Source organism: Engystomops pustulosus, chromosome 9 (assembly GCF_040894005.1).
Source record: "Engystomops pustulosus chromosome 9, aEngPut4.maternal, whole genome shotgun sequence".
In the NCBI taxonomy this organism is placed as follows: domain Eukaryota; kingdom Metazoa; phylum Chordata; class Amphibia; order Anura; family Leptodactylidae; genus Engystomops; species Engystomops pustulosus.
In genome coordinates this window covers 61,597,388-61,617,199 of record NC_092419.1, presented here as the reverse complement: position 1 = coordinate 61,617,199, position 19,812 = coordinate 61,597,388, and the positions used below count along the sequence as shown (strand labels likewise).

At 45.1% G+C, this 19,812-nt stretch overlaps 77 pseudogenes; all 77 read right to left on the bottom strand.

The window, feature by feature from the left end:
• Nucleotides 1-27: 27 nt before the first annotated feature.
• LOC140084689 (5S ribosomal RNA) lies at nucleotides 28-146 on the bottom strand (annotated as a pseudogene).
• Nucleotides 147-595: 449 nt separating this feature from the next.
• LOC140096241 (5S ribosomal RNA) lies at nucleotides 596-714 on the bottom strand (annotated as a pseudogene).
• Nucleotides 715-784: 70 nt separating this feature from the next.
• Nucleotides 785-903, bottom strand: LOC140095177 (5S ribosomal RNA; annotated as a pseudogene).
• A 259-nt stretch (nucleotides 904-1,162) lies between these two features.
• Nucleotides 1,163-1,281, bottom strand: LOC140082508 (5S ribosomal RNA; annotated as a pseudogene).
• A 70-nt stretch (nucleotides 1,282-1,351) lies between these two features.
• Nucleotides 1,352-1,470, bottom strand: LOC140095569 (5S ribosomal RNA; annotated as a pseudogene).
• Nucleotides 1,471-1,916: 446 nt separating this feature from the next.
• LOC140094449 (5S ribosomal RNA) lies at nucleotides 1,917-2,035 on the bottom strand (annotated as a pseudogene).
• Nucleotides 2,036-2,293: 258 nt separating this feature from the next.
• Nucleotides 2,294-2,412, bottom strand: LOC140081163 (5S ribosomal RNA; annotated as a pseudogene).
• Nucleotides 2,413-2,482: 70 nt separating this feature from the next.
• Nucleotides 2,483-2,601, bottom strand: LOC140090452 (5S ribosomal RNA; annotated as a pseudogene).
• Nucleotides 2,602-2,671: 70 nt separating this feature from the next.
• Nucleotides 2,672-2,790, bottom strand: LOC140097361 (5S ribosomal RNA; annotated as a pseudogene).
• A 259-nt stretch (nucleotides 2,791-3,049) lies between these two features.
• On the bottom strand, nucleotides 3,050-3,168 carry LOC140092801 (5S ribosomal RNA; annotated as a pseudogene).
• Nucleotides 3,169-3,238: 70 nt separating this feature from the next.
• LOC140098251 (5S ribosomal RNA) lies at nucleotides 3,239-3,357 on the bottom strand (annotated as a pseudogene).
• Nucleotides 3,358-3,607: 250 nt separating this feature from the next.
• LOC140096536 (5S ribosomal RNA) lies at nucleotides 3,608-3,726 on the bottom strand (annotated as a pseudogene).
• A 69-nt stretch (nucleotides 3,727-3,795) lies between these two features.
• On the bottom strand, nucleotides 3,796-3,914 carry LOC140082008 (5S ribosomal RNA; annotated as a pseudogene).
• Nucleotides 3,915-3,984: 70 nt separating this feature from the next.
• LOC140090451 (5S ribosomal RNA) lies at nucleotides 3,985-4,103 on the bottom strand (annotated as a pseudogene).
• Nucleotides 4,104-4,173: 70 nt separating this feature from the next.
• On the bottom strand, nucleotides 4,174-4,292 carry LOC140097666 (5S ribosomal RNA; annotated as a pseudogene).
• Nucleotides 4,293-4,362: 70 nt separating this feature from the next.
• LOC140083231 (5S ribosomal RNA) lies at nucleotides 4,363-4,481 on the bottom strand (annotated as a pseudogene).
• Nucleotides 4,482-4,550: 69 nt separating this feature from the next.
• LOC140083107 (5S ribosomal RNA) lies at nucleotides 4,551-4,669 on the bottom strand (annotated as a pseudogene).
• A 264-nt stretch (nucleotides 4,670-4,933) lies between these two features.
• On the bottom strand, nucleotides 4,934-5,052 carry LOC140082406 (5S ribosomal RNA; annotated as a pseudogene).
• A 258-nt stretch (nucleotides 5,053-5,310) lies between these two features.
• Nucleotides 5,311-5,429, bottom strand: LOC140081151 (5S ribosomal RNA; annotated as a pseudogene).
• Nucleotides 5,430-5,499: 70 nt separating this feature from the next.
• On the bottom strand, nucleotides 5,500-5,618 carry LOC140093878 (5S ribosomal RNA; annotated as a pseudogene).
• A 69-nt stretch (nucleotides 5,619-5,687) lies between these two features.
• LOC140081140 (5S ribosomal RNA) lies at nucleotides 5,688-5,806 on the bottom strand (annotated as a pseudogene).
• A 70-nt stretch (nucleotides 5,807-5,876) lies between these two features.
• On the bottom strand, nucleotides 5,877-5,995 carry LOC140098275 (5S ribosomal RNA; annotated as a pseudogene).
• Nucleotides 5,996-6,065: 70 nt separating this feature from the next.
• Nucleotides 6,066-6,184, bottom strand: LOC140097707 (5S ribosomal RNA; annotated as a pseudogene).
• Nucleotides 6,185-6,254: 70 nt separating this feature from the next.
• LOC140078815 (5S ribosomal RNA) lies at nucleotides 6,255-6,373 on the bottom strand (annotated as a pseudogene).
• Nucleotides 6,374-6,442: 69 nt separating this feature from the next.
• LOC140084688 (5S ribosomal RNA) lies at nucleotides 6,443-6,561 on the bottom strand (annotated as a pseudogene).
• Nucleotides 6,562-6,631: 70 nt separating this feature from the next.
• On the bottom strand, nucleotides 6,632-6,750 carry LOC140085451 (5S ribosomal RNA; annotated as a pseudogene).
• Nucleotides 6,751-7,197: 447 nt separating this feature from the next.
• LOC140082507 (5S ribosomal RNA) lies at nucleotides 7,198-7,316 on the bottom strand (annotated as a pseudogene).
• Nucleotides 7,317-7,386: 70 nt separating this feature from the next.
• LOC140095176 (5S ribosomal RNA) lies at nucleotides 7,387-7,505 on the bottom strand (annotated as a pseudogene).
• A 259-nt stretch (nucleotides 7,506-7,764) lies between these two features.
• On the bottom strand, nucleotides 7,765-7,883 carry LOC140082505 (5S ribosomal RNA; annotated as a pseudogene).
• A 70-nt stretch (nucleotides 7,884-7,953) lies between these two features.
• On the bottom strand, nucleotides 7,954-8,072 carry LOC140095175 (5S ribosomal RNA; annotated as a pseudogene).
• A 70-nt stretch (nucleotides 8,073-8,142) lies between these two features.
• LOC140092071 (5S ribosomal RNA) lies at nucleotides 8,143-8,261 on the bottom strand (annotated as a pseudogene).
• Nucleotides 8,262-8,330: 69 nt separating this feature from the next.
• LOC140081129 (5S ribosomal RNA) lies at nucleotides 8,331-8,449 on the bottom strand (annotated as a pseudogene).
• Nucleotides 8,450-8,519: 70 nt separating this feature from the next.
• LOC140090450 (5S ribosomal RNA) lies at nucleotides 8,520-8,638 on the bottom strand (annotated as a pseudogene).
• A 259-nt stretch (nucleotides 8,639-8,897) lies between these two features.
• On the bottom strand, nucleotides 8,898-9,016 carry LOC140088221 (5S ribosomal RNA; annotated as a pseudogene).
• A 69-nt stretch (nucleotides 9,017-9,085) lies between these two features.
• On the bottom strand, nucleotides 9,086-9,204 carry LOC140082006 (5S ribosomal RNA; annotated as a pseudogene).
• Nucleotides 9,205-9,274: 70 nt separating this feature from the next.
• On the bottom strand, nucleotides 9,275-9,393 carry LOC140094339 (5S ribosomal RNA; annotated as a pseudogene).
• A 70-nt stretch (nucleotides 9,394-9,463) lies between these two features.
• LOC140097373 (5S ribosomal RNA) lies at nucleotides 9,464-9,582 on the bottom strand (annotated as a pseudogene).
• A 70-nt stretch (nucleotides 9,583-9,652) lies between these two features.
• Nucleotides 9,653-9,771, bottom strand: LOC140085468 (5S ribosomal RNA; annotated as a pseudogene).
• A 447-nt stretch (nucleotides 9,772-10,218) lies between these two features.
• Nucleotides 10,219-10,337, bottom strand: LOC140082504 (5S ribosomal RNA; annotated as a pseudogene).
• Nucleotides 10,338-10,407: 70 nt separating this feature from the next.
• On the bottom strand, nucleotides 10,408-10,526 carry LOC140095174 (5S ribosomal RNA; annotated as a pseudogene).
• Nucleotides 10,527-10,785: 259 nt separating this feature from the next.
• LOC140082503 (5S ribosomal RNA) lies at nucleotides 10,786-10,904 on the bottom strand (annotated as a pseudogene).
• Nucleotides 10,905-10,974: 70 nt separating this feature from the next.
• Nucleotides 10,975-11,093, bottom strand: LOC140095173 (5S ribosomal RNA; annotated as a pseudogene).
• A 70-nt stretch (nucleotides 11,094-11,163) lies between these two features.
• LOC140092070 (5S ribosomal RNA) lies at nucleotides 11,164-11,282 on the bottom strand (annotated as a pseudogene).
• A 69-nt stretch (nucleotides 11,283-11,351) lies between these two features.
• On the bottom strand, nucleotides 11,352-11,470 carry LOC140081118 (5S ribosomal RNA; annotated as a pseudogene).
• A 70-nt stretch (nucleotides 11,471-11,540) lies between these two features.
• LOC140090449 (5S ribosomal RNA) lies at nucleotides 11,541-11,659 on the bottom strand (annotated as a pseudogene).
• Nucleotides 11,660-11,918: 259 nt separating this feature from the next.
• LOC140088209 (5S ribosomal RNA) lies at nucleotides 11,919-12,037 on the bottom strand (annotated as a pseudogene).
• A 69-nt stretch (nucleotides 12,038-12,106) lies between these two features.
• LOC140082005 (5S ribosomal RNA) lies at nucleotides 12,107-12,225 on the bottom strand (annotated as a pseudogene).
• Nucleotides 12,226-12,295: 70 nt separating this feature from the next.
• LOC140094338 (5S ribosomal RNA) lies at nucleotides 12,296-12,414 on the bottom strand (annotated as a pseudogene).
• A 259-nt stretch (nucleotides 12,415-12,673) lies between these two features.
• LOC140088196 (5S ribosomal RNA) lies at nucleotides 12,674-12,792 on the bottom strand (annotated as a pseudogene).
• Nucleotides 12,793-13,050: 258 nt separating this feature from the next.
• Nucleotides 13,051-13,169, bottom strand: LOC140092086 (5S ribosomal RNA; annotated as a pseudogene).
• Nucleotides 13,170-13,616: 447 nt separating this feature from the next.
• On the bottom strand, nucleotides 13,617-13,735 carry LOC140093905 (5S ribosomal RNA; annotated as a pseudogene).
• Nucleotides 13,736-13,805: 70 nt separating this feature from the next.
• Nucleotides 13,806-13,924, bottom strand: LOC140088184 (5S ribosomal RNA; annotated as a pseudogene).
• A 69-nt stretch (nucleotides 13,925-13,993) lies between these two features.
• Nucleotides 13,994-14,112, bottom strand: LOC140082004 (5S ribosomal RNA; annotated as a pseudogene).
• A 70-nt stretch (nucleotides 14,113-14,182) lies between these two features.
• On the bottom strand, nucleotides 14,183-14,301 carry LOC140094337 (5S ribosomal RNA; annotated as a pseudogene).
• Nucleotides 14,302-14,371: 70 nt separating this feature from the next.
• LOC140097372 (5S ribosomal RNA) lies at nucleotides 14,372-14,490 on the bottom strand (annotated as a pseudogene).
• Nucleotides 14,491-14,560: 70 nt separating this feature from the next.
• On the bottom strand, nucleotides 14,561-14,679 carry LOC140088172 (5S ribosomal RNA; annotated as a pseudogene).
• A 258-nt stretch (nucleotides 14,680-14,937) lies between these two features.
• LOC140092084 (5S ribosomal RNA) lies at nucleotides 14,938-15,056 on the bottom strand (annotated as a pseudogene).
• A 447-nt stretch (nucleotides 15,057-15,503) lies between these two features.
• On the bottom strand, nucleotides 15,504-15,622 carry LOC140082502 (5S ribosomal RNA; annotated as a pseudogene).
• Nucleotides 15,623-15,692: 70 nt separating this feature from the next.
• On the bottom strand, nucleotides 15,693-15,811 carry LOC140095169 (5S ribosomal RNA; annotated as a pseudogene).
• Nucleotides 15,812-15,881: 70 nt separating this feature from the next.
• On the bottom strand, nucleotides 15,882-16,000 carry LOC140092068 (5S ribosomal RNA; annotated as a pseudogene).
• Nucleotides 16,001-16,069: 69 nt separating this feature from the next.
• Nucleotides 16,070-16,188, bottom strand: LOC140081106 (5S ribosomal RNA; annotated as a pseudogene).
• A 70-nt stretch (nucleotides 16,189-16,258) lies between these two features.
• LOC140094016 (5S ribosomal RNA) lies at nucleotides 16,259-16,377 on the bottom strand (annotated as a pseudogene).
• A 70-nt stretch (nucleotides 16,378-16,447) lies between these two features.
• On the bottom strand, nucleotides 16,448-16,566 carry LOC140094239 (5S ribosomal RNA; annotated as a pseudogene).
• Nucleotides 16,567-16,636: 70 nt separating this feature from the next.
• LOC140088159 (5S ribosomal RNA) lies at nucleotides 16,637-16,755 on the bottom strand (annotated as a pseudogene).
• A 69-nt stretch (nucleotides 16,756-16,824) lies between these two features.
• On the bottom strand, nucleotides 16,825-16,943 carry LOC140081094 (5S ribosomal RNA; annotated as a pseudogene).
• A 70-nt stretch (nucleotides 16,944-17,013) lies between these two features.
• Nucleotides 17,014-17,132, bottom strand: LOC140098730 (5S ribosomal RNA; annotated as a pseudogene).
• A 70-nt stretch (nucleotides 17,133-17,202) lies between these two features.
• Nucleotides 17,203-17,321, bottom strand: LOC140092067 (5S ribosomal RNA; annotated as a pseudogene).
• Nucleotides 17,322-17,390: 69 nt separating this feature from the next.
• Nucleotides 17,391-17,509, bottom strand: LOC140086460 (5S ribosomal RNA; annotated as a pseudogene).
• Nucleotides 17,510-17,579: 70 nt separating this feature from the next.
• On the bottom strand, nucleotides 17,580-17,698 carry LOC140090447 (5S ribosomal RNA; annotated as a pseudogene).
• A 259-nt stretch (nucleotides 17,699-17,957) lies between these two features.
• On the bottom strand, nucleotides 17,958-18,076 carry LOC140088147 (5S ribosomal RNA; annotated as a pseudogene).
• Nucleotides 18,077-18,145: 69 nt separating this feature from the next.
• On the bottom strand, nucleotides 18,146-18,264 carry LOC140081598 (5S ribosomal RNA; annotated as a pseudogene).
• Nucleotides 18,265-18,523: 259 nt separating this feature from the next.
• LOC140097716 (5S ribosomal RNA) lies at nucleotides 18,524-18,642 on the bottom strand (annotated as a pseudogene).
• A 70-nt stretch (nucleotides 18,643-18,712) lies between these two features.
• Nucleotides 18,713-18,831, bottom strand: LOC140078814 (5S ribosomal RNA; annotated as a pseudogene).
• A 69-nt stretch (nucleotides 18,832-18,900) lies between these two features.
• LOC140082002 (5S ribosomal RNA) lies at nucleotides 18,901-19,019 on the bottom strand (annotated as a pseudogene).
• A 70-nt stretch (nucleotides 19,020-19,089) lies between these two features.
• Nucleotides 19,090-19,208, bottom strand: LOC140078813 (5S ribosomal RNA; annotated as a pseudogene).
• Nucleotides 19,209-19,466: 258 nt separating this feature from the next.
• LOC140082500 (5S ribosomal RNA) lies at nucleotides 19,467-19,585 on the bottom strand (annotated as a pseudogene).
• Nucleotides 19,586-19,655: 70 nt separating this feature from the next.
• LOC140095168 (5S ribosomal RNA) lies at nucleotides 19,656-19,774 on the bottom strand (annotated as a pseudogene).
• Nucleotides 19,775-19,812: the final 38 nt, after the last annotated feature.

The following is a 19,812-nucleotide window of genomic DNA, read 5'->3' as shown; positions in this document are numbered from 1 at the left end:
AAACTAACACATTTTCAGGTTCAAAAAGGTCCACGGAACTTGGAATTCCCAGCCAGTCTCCCATGCTGGTACTTGCCAAGCCTTAAGCTGCATTGCTGCTGCGATCTGACGAGAGCAGGCACATTCAGCTTAGAATGGCCGTTGACAGCAGCTGTTCAATTTAAACCTTCTTTAACTATCTCATAGAGAAACTAACACAATTTTCAGGTTCAAAAAGGTCAACAGAACTTGGGATTCCCAGCCAGTCTCCCATGCTGGTACTTGCCAAGCCATAAGCTGCATCGCTGCTGCGATCTGAAAAGAGCACACACATTCAGCTTAGAATGGCCGTTGACAGCAGTTGTTCAATTTGAACCTTCTTCTACTATCTCATAGAGAAACTAACACAATTTTCAGGTTCAAAAAGGTCACCAGAACTTGGGATTCCCAGCCAGTCTCCCATGCTGGTATTTGCCAAGCCTTAAGCTGCATCGCTGCTGCGATCTGACAAGAGCACGCACATTCCGCTTAGAATGGCCGTTGACAGCAGTTTTTCAATTTGAACCTTCTTTTACTATCTCATAGAGAAACTAACACAATTTTTTAGGTTCAAAAAGGTCAACGGAACTTGGGATTCCCAGCCACTCTCCCATGCTGGTACTTGCCAAGCCTTAAGCTGCATTGCTGCTGCGATCTGACGAGAGCAGGCACATTCAGCTTAGAATGGCCATTGACAGCAGCTGTTCAATTTGAACCTTCTTTAACTATCTCATAGAGAAACTAACACAATTTTCAGGTTCAAAAAGGTCAACAGAACTTGGGATTCCCAGCCAGTCTCCCATGCTGGTACTTGCCAAGCCTTAAGCTGCATTGCTGCTGTGATCTGACGAGAGCAGGCTCATTCAGCTTAGAATGGCCGTTGACAGCAGCTGTTCAATTTGAACCTTCTTTTACTATCTCATAGAGAAACTAACACAATTTTCAGGTTCAAAAAGGTCAACGGAACTTGGGATTCCCAGCCAGTCTCCCATGCTGGTATTTGCCAAGCCTTAAGCTGCATCGCTGCTGCGATCTGACAAGAGCACGCACATTCCGCTTAGAATGGCCGTTGACAGCAGTTTTTCAATTTGAACCTTCTTTTACTATCTCATAGAGAAACTAACACAATTTTCAGGTTCAAAAAGGTCAACGGAACTTGGGATTCCCAGCCAGTCTCCCATGCTGGTACTTGCCAAGCCTTAAGCTGCATTGCTGCTGCGATCTGACGAGAGCAGGCACATTCAGCTTAGAATGGCCATTGACAGCAGCTGTTCAATTTGAACCTTCTTTAACTATCTCATAGAGAAACTAACACAATTTTCAGGTTCAAAAAGGTCAACAGAACTTGGGATTCCCAGCCAGTCTCCCATGCTGGTACTTGCCAAGCCTTAAGCTGCATCACTGCTGCGATCTGACAAGAGCACGCACATTCAGCTTAGAATGGCCGTTGACAGGAGCTGTTCAATTTGAACCTTCTTTTACTATCTCATAGAGAAACTAACACAATTTTCAGGTTCAAAAAGGGCAACGGAACTTGGGATTCCAAGCCAGTCTCCCATGCTGGTACTTGCCAAGCCTTAAGCTGCATTGCTGCTGCAATCTGACAAGAGCAGGCACATTCAGCTTAGAATGGCCGGTGACAGCAGCTGTTCAATTTGAACCTTCTTTTGCTATCTCATAGAGAAACTAACACAATTTTCAGGTTCAAAAGGTCACCAGAACTTGGGATTCCAGGCCAGTCTCCCATGCTGGTACTTGCCAAGCCTTAAGCTGCATCACTGCTGCGATCTGACAAGAGCACGCACATTCAGCTTAGAATGGCCGTTGACAGCAGCTGTTCAATTTGAACCTTCTTTTACTATCTCATAGAGAAACTAACACATTTTCAGGTTCAAAAAGGTCAACAGAACTTGGGATTCCCAGCCAGTCTCCCATGCTGGTACTTGCCAAGCCTTAAGCTGCATCGCTGCCGCGATCTGACAAGAGCAGGCACATTCAGCTTAGAATGGCCGTTGACAGCAGCTGTTCAATTTGAACCTTCTTCTACTATCTCATAGAGAAACTAACACAATTTTCAGGTTCAAAAAAGTCACCAGAACTTGGGAGTCCCAGCCAGTCTCCCATGCTGGTACTTGCCAAGCCTTAAGCTGCATCACTGCTGCGATCTGACAAGAGCACGCACATTCAGCTTAGAATGGCCGTTGACAGCAGCTGTTCAATTTGAACCTTCTTTTACTATCTCATAGACAAACTAACACATTTTCAGGTTCAAAAAGGTCAACGGAACTTGGAATTCCCAGCCAGTCTCCCATGCTGGTACTTGCCAAGCCTTAAGCTGCATTGCTGCTGCGATCTGACGAGAGCAGGCACATTCAGCTTAGAATGGCCGTTGACAGCAGCTGTTCAATTTGAACCTTCTTTAACTATCTCATAGAGAAACTAACACAATTTTCAGGTTCAAAAAGGTCAACAGAACTTGGGATTCCCAGCCAGTCTCCCATGCTGGTACTTGCCAAGCCTTAAGCTGCATTGCTGCTGTGATCTGACGAGAGCAGGCACATTCAGCTTAGAATGGCCGTTGACAGCAGCTGTTTAATTTGAACCTTCTTTTACTATCTCATAGAGAAAATAACTCAATTTTCAGGTTCAAAAAGGTCAACGGATCTTGGGATTCCTACCCAGTCTCCCAGGCTGGTACTTGCCAAGCCTTAAGCTGCATTGCTGCTGCGATCTGACGAGAGCAGGCACATTCAGCTTAGAATGGCCGTTGACAGCAGCTGTTCAATTTGAACCTTCTTTTACTATCTCATAGAGAAACTAACACAATTTTCAGGTTCAAAAAGGTCAACGGAACTTGGGATTCCCAGCCAGTCTCCCATGCTGGTACTTGCCAAGCCTTAAGCTGCATCGCTGCTGCGATCTGAAAAGAGCACACACATTCAGCTTAGAATGGCCGTTGACAGCAGTTGTTCAATTTGAACCTTCTTCTACTATCTCATAGAGAAACTAACACAATTTTCAGGTTCAAAAAGGTCACCAGAACTTGGGATTCCCAGCCAGTCTCCCATGCTGGTACTTGCCAAGCCTTAAGCTGCATTGCTGCTGCGATCTGACGAGAGCAGGCACATTCAGCTTAGAATGGCCGTTGACAGCAGCTGTTCAATTTGAACCTTCTTTTACTATCTCATAGAGAAACTAACACAATTTTCAGGTTCAAAAAGGTCAACGGAACTTTGGATTTCCAGCCAGTCTCCCATGCTGGTACTTGCCAAGCCTTAAGCTGCATTGCTGCTGCGATCTGACGAGAGCAGGCACATTCAGCTTAGAATGGCCGTTGACAGCAGCTGTTCAATTTGAACCTTCTTTTACTATCTCATAGAGAAACTAACACATTTTCAGGTTCAAAAAGGTCAACGAAACTTGGAATTCCCGGCCAATCTCCCATGCTGGTACTTGCCAAGCCTTAAGCTGCTGCGATCTGACGAGAGCAGGCACATTCAGCTTAGAATGGCCGTTGACAGCAGCTGTTCAATTTGAACCTTCTTTAACTATCTCATAGAGAAACTAACACAATTTTCAGGTTCAAAAAGGTAAACAGAACTTGGGATTCCCAGCCAGTCTCCCATGCTGGTACTTGCCAAGCCTTAAGCTGCATTGCTGCTGTGATCTGACGAGAGCAGGCACATTCAGCTTAGAATGGCCGTTGACAACAGCTGTTCAATTTGAACCTTCTTTTACTATCTCATAGACAAACTAACACATTTTCAGGTTCAAAAAGGTCTACGGAACTTGGAATTCCCAGCCAGTCTCCCATGCTGGTACTTGCCAAGCCTTAAGCTGCATTGCTGCTGCGATCTGACGAGAGCAGGCACATTCAGCTTAGAATGGCCGTTGACAGCAGCTGTTCAATTTGAACCTTCTTTAACTATCTCATAGAGAAACTAAAACAATTTTCAGGTTCAAAAAGGTCAACAGAACTTGGGATTCCCAGCCAGTCTCCCATGCTGGTACTTGCCAAGCCTTAAGCTGCATTGCTGCTGTGATCTGACGAGAGCAGGCACATTCAGCTTAGAATGGCCGTTGACAGCAGCTGTTCAATTTGAACCTTCTTTTACTATCTCATAGAGAAAATAACTCAATTTTCAGGTTCAAAAAGGTCAACGGATCTTGGGATTCCTACCCAGTCTCCCAGGCTGGTACTTGCCAAGCCTTAAGCTGCATTGCTGCTGCGATCAGACGAGAGCAGGCACATTCAGCTTAGAATGGCCGTTGACAGCAGCTGTTCAATTTGAACCTTCTTTTACTATCTCATAGAGAAACTAACACAATTTTCAGGTTCAAAAAGGTCAACGGAACTTGGGATTCCCAGCCAGTCTCCCATGCTGGTACTTGCCAAGCCTTAAACTGCATTGCTGCTGCGATCTGACGAGAGCAGGCACATTCAGCTTAGAATGGCCGTTGACAGCAGCTGTTCAATTTGAACCTTCTTTTACTATCTCATAGAGAAACTAACACATTTTCAGGTTCAAAAAGGTCAACGGAACTTGGAATTCCCAGCCAGTCTCCCATGCTGGTACTTGCCAAGCCTTAAGCTGCATTGCTGCTGCGATCTGACGAGAGCAGGCACATTCAGCTTAGAATTGCCGTTGACAACACTGTTCAATTTGAACCTTCTTTTACTATCTCATAGAGAAACTAACACAATTTTCAGGTTCAAAAAGGTCAACAGAACTTGGGATTCCCAGCCAGTCTCCCATGCTGGTACTTGCCAAGCCTTAAGCTGCATCGCTGCTGCGATCTGAAAAGAGCACACACACGCACATTCCGCTTAGAATGGCCGTTGACAGCAGTTTTTCAATTTGAACCTTCTTTTACTATCTCATAGAGAAACTAACACAATTTTCAGGTTCAAAAAGGTCAACGGAACTTGGGATTCCCAGCCAGTCTCCCATGCTGGTACTTGCCAAGCCTTAAGCTGCATTGCTGCTGCGATCTGACGAGAGCAGGCACATTCAGCTTAGAATGGCCATTGACAGCAGCTGTTCAATTTGAACCTTCTTTTACTATCTCATAGAGAAACTAACACAATTTTCAGGTTCAAAAAGGTCAGCGGAACTTGGGATTTCCAGCCAGTCTCCCATGCTGGTACTTGCCAAGCCTTAAGCTGCATTGCTGCTGCGATCTGAGGAGAGCAGGCACATTCAGCTTAGAATGGCCGTTGACAGCAGCTGTTCAATTTGAACCTTCTTTTACTATCTCATAGAGAAACTAACACATTTTCAGGTTCAAAAAGGTCAACGGAACTTGGAATTCCCAGCCAGTCTCCCATGCTGGTACTTGCCAAGCCTTAAGCTGCATTGCTGCTGCGATCTGACGAGAGCAGGCACATTCAGCTTAGAATGGCCGTTGACAGCAGCTGTTCAATTTGAACCTTCTTTAACTATCTCATAGAGAAACTAACACAATTTTCAGGTTCAAAAAGGTCAACAGAACTTGGGATTCCCAGCCAGTCTCCCATGCTGGTACTTGCCAAGCCTTAAGCTGCATTGCTGCTGCGATCTGACGAGAGTAGGCACATTCAGCTTAGAATGGCCGTTGACAGCAGCTGTTCAATTTGAACCTTCTTTTACTATCTCATAGACAAACTAACACATTTTCAGGTTCAAAAAGGTCAACGGAACTTGGAATTCCCAGCCAGTCTCCCATGCTGGTACTTGCCAAGCCTTAAGCTGCATTGCTGCTGCGATCTGACGAGAGCAGGCACATTCAGCTTAGAATGGCCGTTGACAGCAGCTGTTCAATTTGAACCTTCTTTAACTATCTCATAGAGAAACTAACACAATTTTCAGGTTCAAAAAGGTCAACAGAACTTGGGATTCCCAGCCAGTCTCCCATGCTGGTACTTGCCAAGCCTTATGCTGCATTGCTGCTGTGATCTGACGAGAGCAGGCACATTCAGCTTAGAATGGCCGTTGACAGCAGCTGTTCAATTTGAACCTTCTTTTACTATCTCATAGAGAAAATAACTCAATTTTCAGGTTCAAAAAGGTCAACGGATCTTGGGATTCCTACCCAGTCTCCCATGCTGGTACTTGCCAAGCCTTAAGCTGCATTGCTGCTGCGATCTGACGAGAGCAGGCTCATTCAGCTTAGAATGGCCGTTGACAGCAGCTGTTCAATTTGAACCTTCTTTTACTATCTCATAGAGAAACTAACACAATTTTCAGGTTCAAAAAGGTCAACAGAACTTGGGATTCCCAGCCAGTCTCCCATGCTGGTACTTGCCAAGCCTTAAGCTGCATTGCTGCTGCGATCTGACGAGAGCAGGCACATTCAGCTTAGAATGGCCGTTGACAACAGCTGTTCAATTTGAACCTTCTTTTACTATCTCATAGACAAACTAACACATTTTCAGGTTCAAAAAGGTCCACGGAACTTGGAATTCCCAGCCAGTCTCCCATGCTGGTACTTGCCAAGCCTTAAGCTGCATTGCTGCTGCGATCTGACGAGAGCAGGCACATTCAGCTTAGAATGGCCGTTGACAGCAGCTGTTCAATTTAAACCTTCTTTAACTATCTCATAGAGAAACTAAAACAATTTTCAGGTTCAAAAAGGTCAACAGAACTTGGGATTCCCAGCCAGTCTCCCATGCTGGTACTTGCCAAGCCTTAAGCTGCATTGCTGCTGCGATCTGACGAGAGCAGGCACATTCAGCTTAGAATTGCCGTTGACAACACTGTTCAATTTGAACCTTCTTTTACTATCTCATAGAGAAACTAACACAATTTTCAGGTTCAAAAAGGTCAACAGAACTTGGGATTCCCAGCCAGTCTCCCATGCTGGTACTTGCCAAGCCATAAGCTGCATCGCTGCTGCGATCTGAAAAGAGCACACACATTCAGCTTAGAATGGCCGTTGACAGCAGTTGTTCAATTTGAACCTTCTTCTACTATCTCATAGAGAAACTAACACAATTTTCAGGTTCAAAAAGGTCACCAGAACTTGGGATTCCCAGCCAGTCTCCCATGCTGGTATTTGCCAAGCCTTAAGCTGCATCGCTGCTGCGATCTGACAAGAGCACGCACATTCCGCTTAGAATGGCCGTTGACAGCAGTTTTTCAATTTGAACCTTCTTTTACTATCTCATAGAGAAACTAACACAATTTTCAGGTTCAAAAAGGTCAACGGAACTTGGGATTCCCAGCCAGTCTCCCATGCTGGTACTTGCCAAGCCTTAAGCTGCATTGCTGCTGCGATCTGACGAGAGCAGGCACATTCAGCTTAGAATGGCCATTGACAGCAGCTGTTCAATTTGAACCTTCTTTAACTATCTCATAGAGAAACTAACACAATTTTCAGGTTCAAAAAGGTCAACAGAACTTGGGATTCCCAGCCAGTCTCCCATGCTGGTACTTGCCAAGCCTTAAGCTGCATTGCTGCTGTGATCTGACGAGAGCAGGCTCATTCAGCTTAGAATGGCCGTTGACAGCAGCTGTTCAATTTGAACCTTCTTTTACTATCTCATAGAGAAACTAACACAATTTTCAGGTTCAAAAAGGTCAACGGAACTTGGGATTCCCAGCCAGTCTCCCATGCTGGTATTTGCCAAGCCTTAAGCTGCATCGCTGCTGCGATCTGACAAGAGCACGCACATTCCGCTTAGAATGGCCGTTGACAGCAGTTTTTCAATTTGAACCTTCTTTTACTATCTCATAGAGAAACTAACACAATTTTCAGGTTCAAAAAGGTCAACGGAACTTGGGATTCCCAGCCAGTCTCCCATGCTGGTACTTGCCAAGCCTTAAGCTGCATTGCTGCTGCGATCTGACGAGAGCAGGCACATTCAGCTTAGAATGGCCATTGACAGCAGCTGTTCAATTTGAACCTTCTTTAACTATCTCATAGAGAAACTAACACAATTTTCAGGTTCAAAAAGGTCAACAGAACTTGGGATTCCCAGCCAGTCTCCCATGCTGGTACTTGCCAAGCCTTAAGCTGCATTGCTGCTGTGATCTGACGAGAGCAGGCTCATTCAGCTTAGAATGGCCGTTGACAGCAGCTGTTCAATTTGAACCTTCTTTTACTATCTCATAGAGAAACTAACACAATTTTCAGGTTCAAAAAGGTCAACGGAACTTGGGATTCCCAGCCAGTCTCCCATGCTGGTACTTGCCAAGCCTTAAGCTGCATTGCTGCTGCGATCTGACGAGAGTAGGCACATTCAGCTTAGAATGGCCGTTGACAGCAGCTGTTCAATTTGAACCTTCTTTTACTATCTCATAGACAAACTAACACATTTTCAGGTTCAAAAAGGTCAACGGAACTTGGAATTCCCAGCCAGTCTCCCATGCTGGTACTTGCCAAGCCTTAAGCTGCATTGCTGCTGCGATCTGACGAGAGCAGGCACATTCAGCTTAGAATGGCCGTTGACAGCAGCTGTTCAATTTGAACCTTCTTTAACTATCTCATAGAGAAACTAACACAATTTTCAGGTTCAAAAAGGTCAACAGAACTTGGGATTCCCAGCCAGTCTCCCATGCTGGTACTTGCCAAGCCTTAAGCTGCATTGCTGCTGTGATCTGACGAGAGCAGGCACATTCAGCTTAGAATGGCCGTTGACAGAAGCTGTTCAATTTGAACCTTCTTTTACTATCTCATAGAGAAAATAACTCAATTTTCAGGTTCAAAAAGGTCAACGGATCTTGGGATTCCTACCCAGTCTCCCATGCTGGTACTTGCCAAGCCTTAAGCTGCATTGCTGCTGTGATCTGACGAGAGCAGGCTCATTCAGCTTAGAATGGCCGTTGACAGCAGCTGTTCAATTTGAACCTTCTTTTACTATCTCATAGAGAAACTAACACAATTTTCAGGTTCAAAAAGGTCAACGGAACTTGGGATTCCCAGCCAGTCTCCCATGCTGGTACTTGCCAAGCCTTAAGCTGCATTGCTGCTGCGATCTGACGAGAGCAGGCACATTCAGCTTAGAATGGCCGTTGACAACAGCTGTTCAATTTGAACCTTCTTTTACTATCTCATAGACAAACTAACACATTTTCAGGTTCAAAAAGGTCTACGGAACTTGGAATTCCCAGCCAGTCTCCCATGCTGGTACTTGCCAAGCCTTAAGCTGCATTGCTGCTGCGATCTGACGAGAGCAGGCACATTCAGCTTAGAATGGCCGTTGACAGCAGCTGTTCAATTTGAACCTTCTTTAACTATCTCATAGAGAAACTAAAACAATTTTCAGGTTCAAAAAGGTCAACAGAACTTGGGATTCCCAGCCAGTCTCCCATGCTGGTACTTGCCAAGCCTTAAGCTGCATTGCTGCTGTGATCTGACGAGAGCAGGCACATTCAGCTTAGAATGGCCGTTAACAGCAGCTGTTCAATTTGAACCTTCTTTTACTATCTCATAGAGAAAATAACTCAATTTTCAGGTTCAAAAAGGTCAACGGATCTTGGGATTCCTACCCAGTCTCCCAGGCTGGTACTTGCCAAGCCTTAAGCTGCATTGCTGCTGCGATCTGACGAGAGCAGGCACATTCAGCTTAGAATGGCCGTTGACAGCAGCTGTTCAATTTAAACCTTCTTTAACTATCTCATAGAGAAACTAAAACAATTTTCAGGTTCAAAAAGGTCAACAGAACTTGGGATTCCCAGCCAGTCTCCCATGCTGGTACTTGCCAAGCCTTAAGCTGCATTGCTGCTGCGATCTGACGAGAGCAGGCACATTCAGCTTAGAATTGCCGTTGACAACACTGTTCAATTTGAACCTTCTTTTACTATCTCATAGAGAAACTAACACAATTTTCAGGTTCAAAAAGGTCAACAGAACTTGGGATTCCCAGCCAGTCTCCCATGCTGGTACTTGCCAAGCCATAAGCTGCATCGCTGCTGCGATCTGAAAAGAGCACACACATTCAGCTTAGAATGGCCGTTGACAGCAGTTGTTCAATTTGAACCTTCTTCTACTATCTCATAGAGAAACTAACACAATTTTCAGGTTCAAAAAGGTCACCAGAACTTGGGATTCCCAGCCAGTCTCCCATGCTGGTATTTGCCAAGCCTTAAGCTGCATCGCTGCTGCGATCTGACAAGAGCACGCACATTCCGCTTAGAATGGCCGTTGACAGCAGTTTTTCAATTTGAACCTTCTTTTACTATCTCATAGAGAAACTAACACAATTTTCAGGTTCAAAAAGGTCAACGGAACTTGGGATTCCCAGCCAGTCTCCCATGCTGGTACTTGCCAAGCCTTAAGCTGCATTGCTGCTGCGATCTGACGAGAGCAGGCACATTCAGCTTAGAATGGCCATTGACAGCAGCTGTTCAATTTGAACCTTCTTTAACTATCTCATAGAGAAACTAACACAATTTTCAGGTTCAAAAAGGTCAACAGAACTTGGGATTCCCAGCCAGTCTCCCATGCTGGTACTTGCCAAGCCTTAAGCTGCATTGCTGCTGTGATCTGACGAGAGCAGGCTCATTCAGCTTAGAATGGCCGTTGACAGCAGCTGTTCAATTTGAACCTTCTTTTACTATCTCATAGAGAAACTAACACAATTTTCAGGTTCAAAAAGGTCAACGGAACTTGGGATTCCCAGCCAGTCTCCCATGCTGGTATTTGCCAAGCCTTAAGCTGCATCGCTGCTGCGATCTGACAAGAGCACGCACATTCCGCTTAGAATGGCCGTTGACAGCAGTTTTTCAATTTGAACCTTCTTTTACTATCTCATAGAGAAACTAACACAATTTTCAGGTTCAAAAAGGTCAACGGAACTTGGGATTCCCAGCCAGTCTCCCATGCTGGTACTTGCCAAGCCTTAAGCTGCATTGCTGCTGCGATCTGACGAGAGCAGGCACATTCAGCTTAGAATGGCCATTGACAGCAGCTGTTCAATTTGAACCTTCTTTAACTATCTCATAGAGAAACTAACACAATTTTCAGGTTCAAAAAGGTCAACAGAACTTGGGATTCCCAGCCAGTCTCCCATGCTGGTACTTGCCAAGCCTTAAGCTGCATTGCTGCTGTGATCTGACGAGAGCAGGCTCATTCAGCTTAGAATGGCCGTTGACAGCAGCTGTTCAATTTGAACCTTCTTTTACTATCTCATAGAGAAACTAACACAATTTTCAGGTTCAAAAAGGTCAACGGAACTTGGGATTCCCAGCCAGTCTCCCATGCTGGTACTTGCCAAGCCTTAAGCTGCATTGCTGCTGCGATCTGACGAGAGTAGGCACATTCAGCTTAGAATGGCCGTTGACAGCAGCTGTTCAATTTGAACCTTCTTTTACTATCTCATAGACAAACTAACACATTTTCAGGTTCAAAAAGGTCAACGGAACTTGGAATTCCCAGCCAGTCTCCCATGCTGGTACTTGCCAAGCCTTAAGCTGCATTGCTGCTGCGATCTGACGAGAGCAGGCACATTCAGCTTAGAATGGCCGTTGACAGCAGCTGTTCAATTTGAACCTTCTTTAACTATCTCATAGAGAAACTAACACAATTTTCAGGTTCAAAAAGGTCAACAGAACTTGGGATTCCCAGCCAGTCTCCCATGCTGGTACTTGCCAAGCCTTAAGCTGCATTGCTGCTGTGATCTGACGAGAGCAGGCACATTCAGCTTAGAATGGCCGTTGACAGAAGCTGTTCAATTTGAACCTTCTTTTACTATCTCATAGAGAAAATAACTCAATTTTCAGGTTCAAAAAGGTCAACGGATCTTGGGATTCCTACCCAGTCTCCCATGCTGGTACTTGCCAAGCCTTAAGCTGCATTGCTGCTGTGATCTGACGAGAGCAGGCTCATTCAGCTTAGAATGGCCGTTGACAGCAGCTGTTCAATTTGAACCTTCTTTTACTATCTCATAGAGAAACTAACACAATTTTCAGGTTCAAAAAGGTCAACGGAACTTGGGATTCCCAGCCAGTCTCCCATGCTGGTACTTGCCAAGCCTTAAGCTGCATTGCTGCTGCGATCTGACGAGAGCAGGCACATTCAGCTTAGAATGGCCGTTGACAACAGCTGTTCAATTTGAACCTTCTTTTACTATCTCATAGACAAACTAACACATTTTCAGGTTCAAAAAGGTCTACGGAACTTGGAATTCCCAGCCAGTCTCCCATGCTGGTACTTGCCAAGCCTTAAGCTGCATTGCTGCTGCGATCTGACGAGAGCAGGCACATTCAGCTTAGAATGGCCGTTGACAGCAGCTGTTCAATTTGAACCTTCTTTAACTATCTCATAGAGAAACTAAAACAATTTTCAGGTTCAAAAAGGTCAACAGAACTTGGGATTCCCAGCCAGTCTCCCATGCTGGTACTTGCCAAGCCTTAAGCTGCATTGCTGCTGTGATCTGACGAGAGCAGGCACATTCAGCTTAGAATGGCCGTTAACAGCAGCTGTTCAATTTGAACCTTCTTTTACTATCTCATAGAGAAAATAACTCAATTTTCAGGTTCAAAAAGGTCAACGGATCTTGGGATTCCTACCCAGTCTCTCAGGCTGGTACTTGCCAAGCCTTAAGCTGCATTGCTGCTGCGATCTGACGAGAGCAGGCACATTCAGCTTAGAATGGCCGTTGACAGCAGCTGTTCAATTTGAACCTTCTTTTACTATCTCATAGAGAAACTAACACAATTTTCAGGTTCAAAAAGGTCAACGGAACTTGGGATTCCCAGCCAGTCTCCCATGCTGGTACTTGCCAAGCCTTAAGCTGCATTGCTGCTGCGATCTGACGAGAGCAGGCACATTCAGCTTAGAATGGCCGTTGACAGCAGCTGTTCAATTTGAACCTTCTTTTACTATCTCATAGAGAAACTAACACATTTTCAGGTTCAAAAAGGTCAATGGAAGTTGGAATTCCCAGCCAGTCTCCCATGCTGGTACTTGCCAAGCCTTAAGTTGCATTGCTGCTGCGATCTGACGAGAGCAGGCAAATTCAGCTTAGAATGGCCGTTGACAGCAGCTGTTCAATTTGAACCTTCTTTTACTATCTCATATAGAAACTAACACAATTTTCAGGTTAAAAAAGGTCAACAGAACTTGGGATTCCCAGCCAGTCTCCCATGCTGGTACTTGCCAAGTCTTAAGCTGCATTGCTGCTGCGATCTGACGAGAGCAGGCACATTCAGCTTAGAATTGCCGTTGACAACACTGTTCAATTTGAACCTTCTTTTACTATCTCATAGAGAAACTAACACAATTTTCAGGTTCAAAAAGGTCAACAGAACTTGGGATTCCCAGCCAGTCTCCCATGCTGGTACTTGCCAAGCCATAAGCTGCATCGCTGCTGCGATCTGAAAAGAGCACACACATTCAGCTTAGAATGGCCGTTGACAGCAGTTGTTCAATTTGAACCTTCTTCTACTATCTCATAGAGAAACTAACACAATTTTCAGGTTCAAAAAGGGCACCAGAACTTGGGATTCCCAGCCAGTCTCCCATGCTGGTATTTGCCAAGCCTTAAGCTGCATCGCTGCTGCGATCTGACAAGAGCACGCACATTCCGCTTAGAATGGCCGTTGACAGCAGTTTTTCAATTTGAACCTTCTTTTACTATCTCATAGAGAAACTAACACAATTTTCAGGTTCAAAAAGGTCAACGGAACTTGGGATTCCCAGCCAGTCTCCCATGCTGGTACTTGCCAAGCCTTAAGCTGCATTGCTGCTGTGATCTGACGAGAGCAGGCTCATTCAGCTTAGAATGGCCGTTGACAGCAGCTGTTCAATTTGAACCTTCTTTTACTATCTCATAGAGAAACTAACACAATTTTCAGGTTCAAAAAGGTCAACGGAACTTGGGATTCCCAGCCAGTCTCCCATGCTGGTACTTGCCAAGCCTTAAGCTGCATTGCTGCTGCGATCTGACGAGAGCAGGCACATTCAGCTTAGAATGGCCGTTGACAACAGCTGTTCAATTTGAACCTTCTTTTACTATCTCATAGACAAACTAACACATTTTCAGGTTCAAAAAGGTCTACGGAACTTGGAATTCCCAGCCAGTCTCCCATGCTGGTACTTGCCAAGCCTTAAGCTGCATTGCTGCTGCGATCTGACGAGAGCAGGCACATTCAGCTTAGAATGGCCGTTGACAGCAGCTGTTCAATTTGAACCTTCTTTAACTATCTCATAGAGAAACTAAAACAATTTTCAGGTTCAAAAAGGTCAACAGAACTTGGGATTCCCAGCCAGTCTCCCATGCTGGTACTTGCCAAGCCTTAAGCTGCATTGCTGCTGTGATCTGACGAGAGCAGGCACATTCAGCTTAGAATGGCCGTTAACAGCAGCTGTTCAATTTGAACCTTCTTTTACTATCTCATAGAGAAAATAACTCAATTTTCAGGTTCAAAAAGGTCAACGGATCTTGGGATTCCTACCCAGTCTCCCAGGCTGGTACTTGCCAAGCCTTAAGCTGCATTGCTGCTGCGATCTGACGAGAGCAGGCACATTCAGCTTAGAATGGCCGTTGACAGCAGCTGTTCAATTTGAACCTTCTTTTACTATCTCATAGAGAAACTAACACAATTTTCAGGTTCAAAAAGGTCAACGGAACTTGGGATTCCCAGCCAGTCTCCCATGCTGGTACTTGCCAAGCCTTAAGCTGCATTGCTGCTGCGATCTGACGAGAGCAGGCACATTCAGCTTAGAATGGCCGTTGACAGCAGCTGTTCAATTTGAACCTTCTTTTACTATCTCATAGAGAAACTAACACATTTTCAGGTTCAAAAAGGTCAATGGAAGTTGGAATTCCCAGCCAGTCTCCCATGCTGGTACTTGCCAAGCCTTAAGTTGCATTGCTGCTGCGATCTGACGAGAGCAGGCAAATTCAGCTTAGAATGGCCGTTGACAGCAGCTGTTCAATTTGAACCTTCTTTTACTATCTCATATAGAAACTAACACAATTTTCAGGTTAAAAAAGGTCAACAGAACTTGGGATTCCCAGCCAGTCTCCCATGCTGGTACTTGCCAAGTCTTAAGCTGCATTGCTGCTGCGATCTGACGAGAGCAGGCACATTCAGCTTAGAATTGCCGTTGACAACACTGTTCAATTTGAACCTTCTTTTACTATCTCATAGAGAAACTAACACAATTTTCAGGTTCAAAAAGGTCAACAGAACTTGGGATTCCCAGCCAGTCTCCCATGCTGGTACTTGCCAAGCCATAAGCTGCATCGCTGCTGCGATCTGAAAAGAGCACACACATTCAGCTTAGAATGGCCGTTGACAGCAGTTGTTCAATTTGAACCTTCTTCTACTATCTCATAGAGAAACTAACACAATTTTCAGGTTCAAAAAGGGCACCAGAACTTGGGATTCCCAGCCAGTCTCCCATGCTGGTATTTGCCAAGCCTTAAGCTGCATCGCTGCTGCGATCTGACAAGAGCACGCACATTCCGCTTAGAATGGCCGTTGACAGCAGTTTTTCTATTTGAACCTTCTTTTACTATCTCATAGAGAAACTAACACAATTTTCAGGTTCAAAAAGGTCAACGGAACTTGGGATTCCCAGCCAGTCTCCCATGCTGGTACTTGCCAAGCCTTAAGCTGCATTGCTGCTGCGATCTGACGAGAGCAGGCACATTCAGCTTAGAATGGCCATTGACAGCAGCTGTTCAATTTGAACCTTCTTTAACTATCTCATAGAGAAACTAACACAATTTTCAGGTTCAAAAAGGTCAACAGAACTTGGGATTCCCAGCCAGTCTCCCATGCTGGTACTTGCCAAGCCTTAAGCTGCATTGCTGCTGTGATCTGACGAGAGCAGGCTCATTCAGCTTAGAATGGCCGTTGACAGCAGCTGTTCAATTTGAACCTTCTTTTACTATCTCATAGAGAAACTAACACAATTTTCAGGTTCAAAAAGGTCAACGGAACTTGGGATTCCCAGCCAGTCTCCCATGCTGGTACTTGCCAAGCCTTAAGCTGCATTGCTGCTGCGATCTGACGAGAGTAGGCACATTCAGCTTAGAATGGCCGTTGACAGCAGCTGTTCAATTTGAACCTTCTTTTACTATCTCATAGACAAACTAACACATTTTCAGGTTCAAAAAGGTCAACGGAACTTGGAATTCCCAGCCAGTCTCCCATGCTGGTACTTGCCAAGCCTTAAGCTGCATTGCTGCTGCGATCTGACGAGAGCAGGCACATTCAGCTTAGAATGGCCGTTGACAGCAGCTGTTCAATTTGAACCTTCTTTAACTATCTCATAGAGAAACTAACACAATTTTCAGGTTCAAAAAGGTCAACAGAACTTGGGATTCCCAGCCAGTCTCCCATGCTGGTACTTGCCAAGCCTCAAGCTGCATTGCTGCTGTGATCTGACGAGAGCAGGCACATTCAGCTTAGAATGGCCGTTGACAGCAGCTGTTCAATTTGAACCTTCTTTTACTATCTCATAGAGAAAATAACTCAATTTTCAGGTTCAAAAAGGTCAACGGATCTTGGGATTCCTACCCAGTCTCCCATGCTGGTACTTGCCAAGCCTTAAGCTGCATTGCTGCTGCGATCTGACGAGAGCAGGCACATTCAGCTTAGAATGGCCGTTGACAGCAGCTGTTCAATTTGAACCTTCTTTTACTATCTCATAGAGAAACTAACACAATTTTCAGGTTCAAAAAGGTCAACGGAACTTGGGATTCCCAGCCAGTCTCCCATGCTGGTACTTGCCAAGCCTTAAGCTGCATTGCTGCTGCGATCTGACGAGAGCAGGCACATTCAGCTTAGAATGGCCGTTGACAGCAGCTGTTCAATTTGAACCTTCTTTTACTATCTCATAGAGAAACTAACACATTTTCAGGTTCAAAAAGGTCAACGGAACTTGGAATTCCCAGCCAGTCTCCCATGCTGGTACTTGCCAAGCCTTAAGCTGCATTGCTGCTGCGATCTGACGAGAGCAGGCACATTCAGCTTAGAATGGCCGTTGACAGCAGCTGATCAATTTGAACCTTCTTTAACTATCTCATAGAGAAACTAACACAATTTTCAGGTTCAAAAAGGTCAACAGAACTTGGGATTCCCAGCCAGTCTCCCATGCTGGTACTTGCCAAGCCTTAAGCTGCATTGCTGCTGTGATCTGACGAGAGCAGGCTCATTCAGCTTAGAATGGCCGTTGAAAGCAGCTGTTCAATTTGAACCTTCTTTTACTATCTCATAGAGAAACTAACACAATTTTCAGGTTCAAAAAGGTCAACGGAACTTGGGATTCCCAGCCAGTCTCCCATGCTGGTACTTGCCAAGCCTTAAGCTGCATTGCTGCTGCGATCTGACGAGAGTAGGCACATTCAGCTTAGAATGGCCGTTGACAGCAGCTGTTCAATTTGAACCTTCTTTTACTATCTCATAGACAAATTAACACATTTTCAGGTTCAAAAAGGTCAACGGAACTTGGAATTCCCAGCCAGTCTCCCATGCTGGTACTTGCCAAGCCTTAAGCTGCATTGCTGCTGTGATCTGACGAGAGCAGGCACATTCAGCTTAGAATGGCCGTTGACAGCAGCTGTTCAATTTGAACCTTCTTTAACTATCTCATAGAGAAACTAACACAATTTTCAGGTTCAAAAAGGTCAACAGAACTTGGGATTCCCAGCCAGTCTCCCATGCTGGTACTTGCCAAGCCTTAAGCTGCATTGCTGCTGTGATCTGACGAGAGCAGGCACATTCAGCTTAGAATGGCCGTTGACAGCAGCTGTTCAATTTGAACCTTCTTTAACTATCTCATAGAGAAACTAACACAATTTTCAGGTTCAAAAAGGTCAACAGAACTTGGGATTCCCAGCCAGTCTCCCATGCTGGTACTTGCAAAGCCTTAAGCTGCATTGCTGCTGTGATCTGACGAGAGCAGGCTCATTCAGCTTAGAATGGCCGTTGACAGCAGCTGTTCAATTTGAACCTTCTTTTACTATCTCATAGAGAAACTAACACAATTTTCAGGTTCAAAAAGGTCAACGGAACTTGGGATTCCCAGCCAGTCTCCCATGCTGGTACTTGCCAAGCCTTAAGCTGCATTGCTGCTGCGATCTGACGAGAGCAGGCACATTCAGCTTAGAATGGCCGTTGACAGCAGCTGTTCAATTTGAACCTTCTTTTACTATCTCATAGACAAACTAACACATTTTCAGGTTCAAAAATGTCAACGGAACTTGGAATTCCCAGCCAGTCTCCCATGCTGGTACTTGCCAAGCCTTAAGCTGCATTGCTGCTGCGATCTGACGAGAGCAGGCACATTCAGCTTAGAATGGCCGTTGACAGCAGCTGTTCAATTTGAACCTTCTTTAACTATCTCATAGAGAAACTAACACAATTTTCAGGTTCAAAAAGGTCAACAGAACTTGGGATCCCCAGCCAGTCTCCCATGCTGGTACTTGCCAAGCCTTATGCTGCATTGCTGCTGTGATCTGACGAGAGCAGGCACATTCAGCTTAGAATTGCCGTTGACAGCAGCTGTTCAATTTGAACCTTCTTTTACTATCTCATAGAGAAAATAACTCAATTTTCAGGTTCAAAAAGGTCAACGGATCTTGGGATTCCTACCCAGTCTCCCATGCTGGTACTTGCCAAGCCTTAAGCTGCATTGCTGCTGCGATCTGACGAGAGCAGGCTCATTCAGCTTAGAATGGCCGTTGACAGCAGCTGTTCAATTTGAACCTTCTTTTACTATCTCATAGAGAAACTAACACAATTTTCAGGTTCAAAAAGGTCAACAGAACTTGGGATTCCCAGCCAGTCTCCCATGCTGGTACTTGCCAAGCCTTAAGCTGCATTGCTGCTGCGATCTGACGAGAGCAGGCACATTCAGCTTAGAATGGCCGTTGACAACAGCTGTTCAATTTGAACCTTCTTTTACTATCTCATAGACAAACTAACACATTTTCAGGTTCAAAAAGGTCTACGGAACTTGGAATTCCCAGCCAGTCTCCCATGCTGGTACTTGCCAAGCCTTAAGCTGCATTGCTGCTGCGATCTGACGAGAGCAGGCACATTCAGCTTAGAATGGCCGTTGACAGCAGCTGTTCAATTTGAACCTTCTTTAACTATCTCAAAGAGAAACTAAAACAATTTTCAGGTTCAAAAAGGTCAACAGAACTTGGGATTCCCAGCCAGTCTCCCATGCTGGTACTTGCCAAGCCTTAAGCTGCATTGCTGCTGCGATCTGACGAGAGCAGGCACATTCAGCTTAGAATGGCCGTTGACAGCAGCTGTTCAATTTGAACCTTCTTTTACTATCTCATAGAGAAACTAACACATTTTCAGGTTCAAAAAGGTCAACGGAACTTGGAATTCCCAGCCAGTCTCCCATGCTGGTACTTGCCAAGCCTTAAGCTGCATCGCTGCTGCGATCTGACAAGAGCACGCACATTCCGCTTAGAATGGCCGTTGACAGCAGTTTTTCAATTTGAACCTTCTTTTACTATCTCATAGAGAAACTAACACAATTTTCAGGTTCAAAAAGGTCAACGGAACTTGGGATTCCCAGCCAGTCTCCCATGCTGGTACTTGCCAAGCCTTAAGCTGCATTGCTGCTGCGATCTGACGAGAGCAGGCACATTCAGCTTAGAATGGCCATTGACAGCAGCTGTTCAATTTGAACCTTCTTTAACTATCTCATAGAGAAACTAACACAATTTTCAGGTTCAAAAAGGTCAACAGAACTTGGGATTCCCAGCCAGTCTCCCATGCTGGTACTTGCCAAGCCTTAAGCTGCATTGCTGCTGTGATCTGACGAGAGCAGGCTCATTCAGCTTAGAATGGCCGTTGACAGCAGCTGTTCAATTTGAACCTTCTTTTACTATCTCAT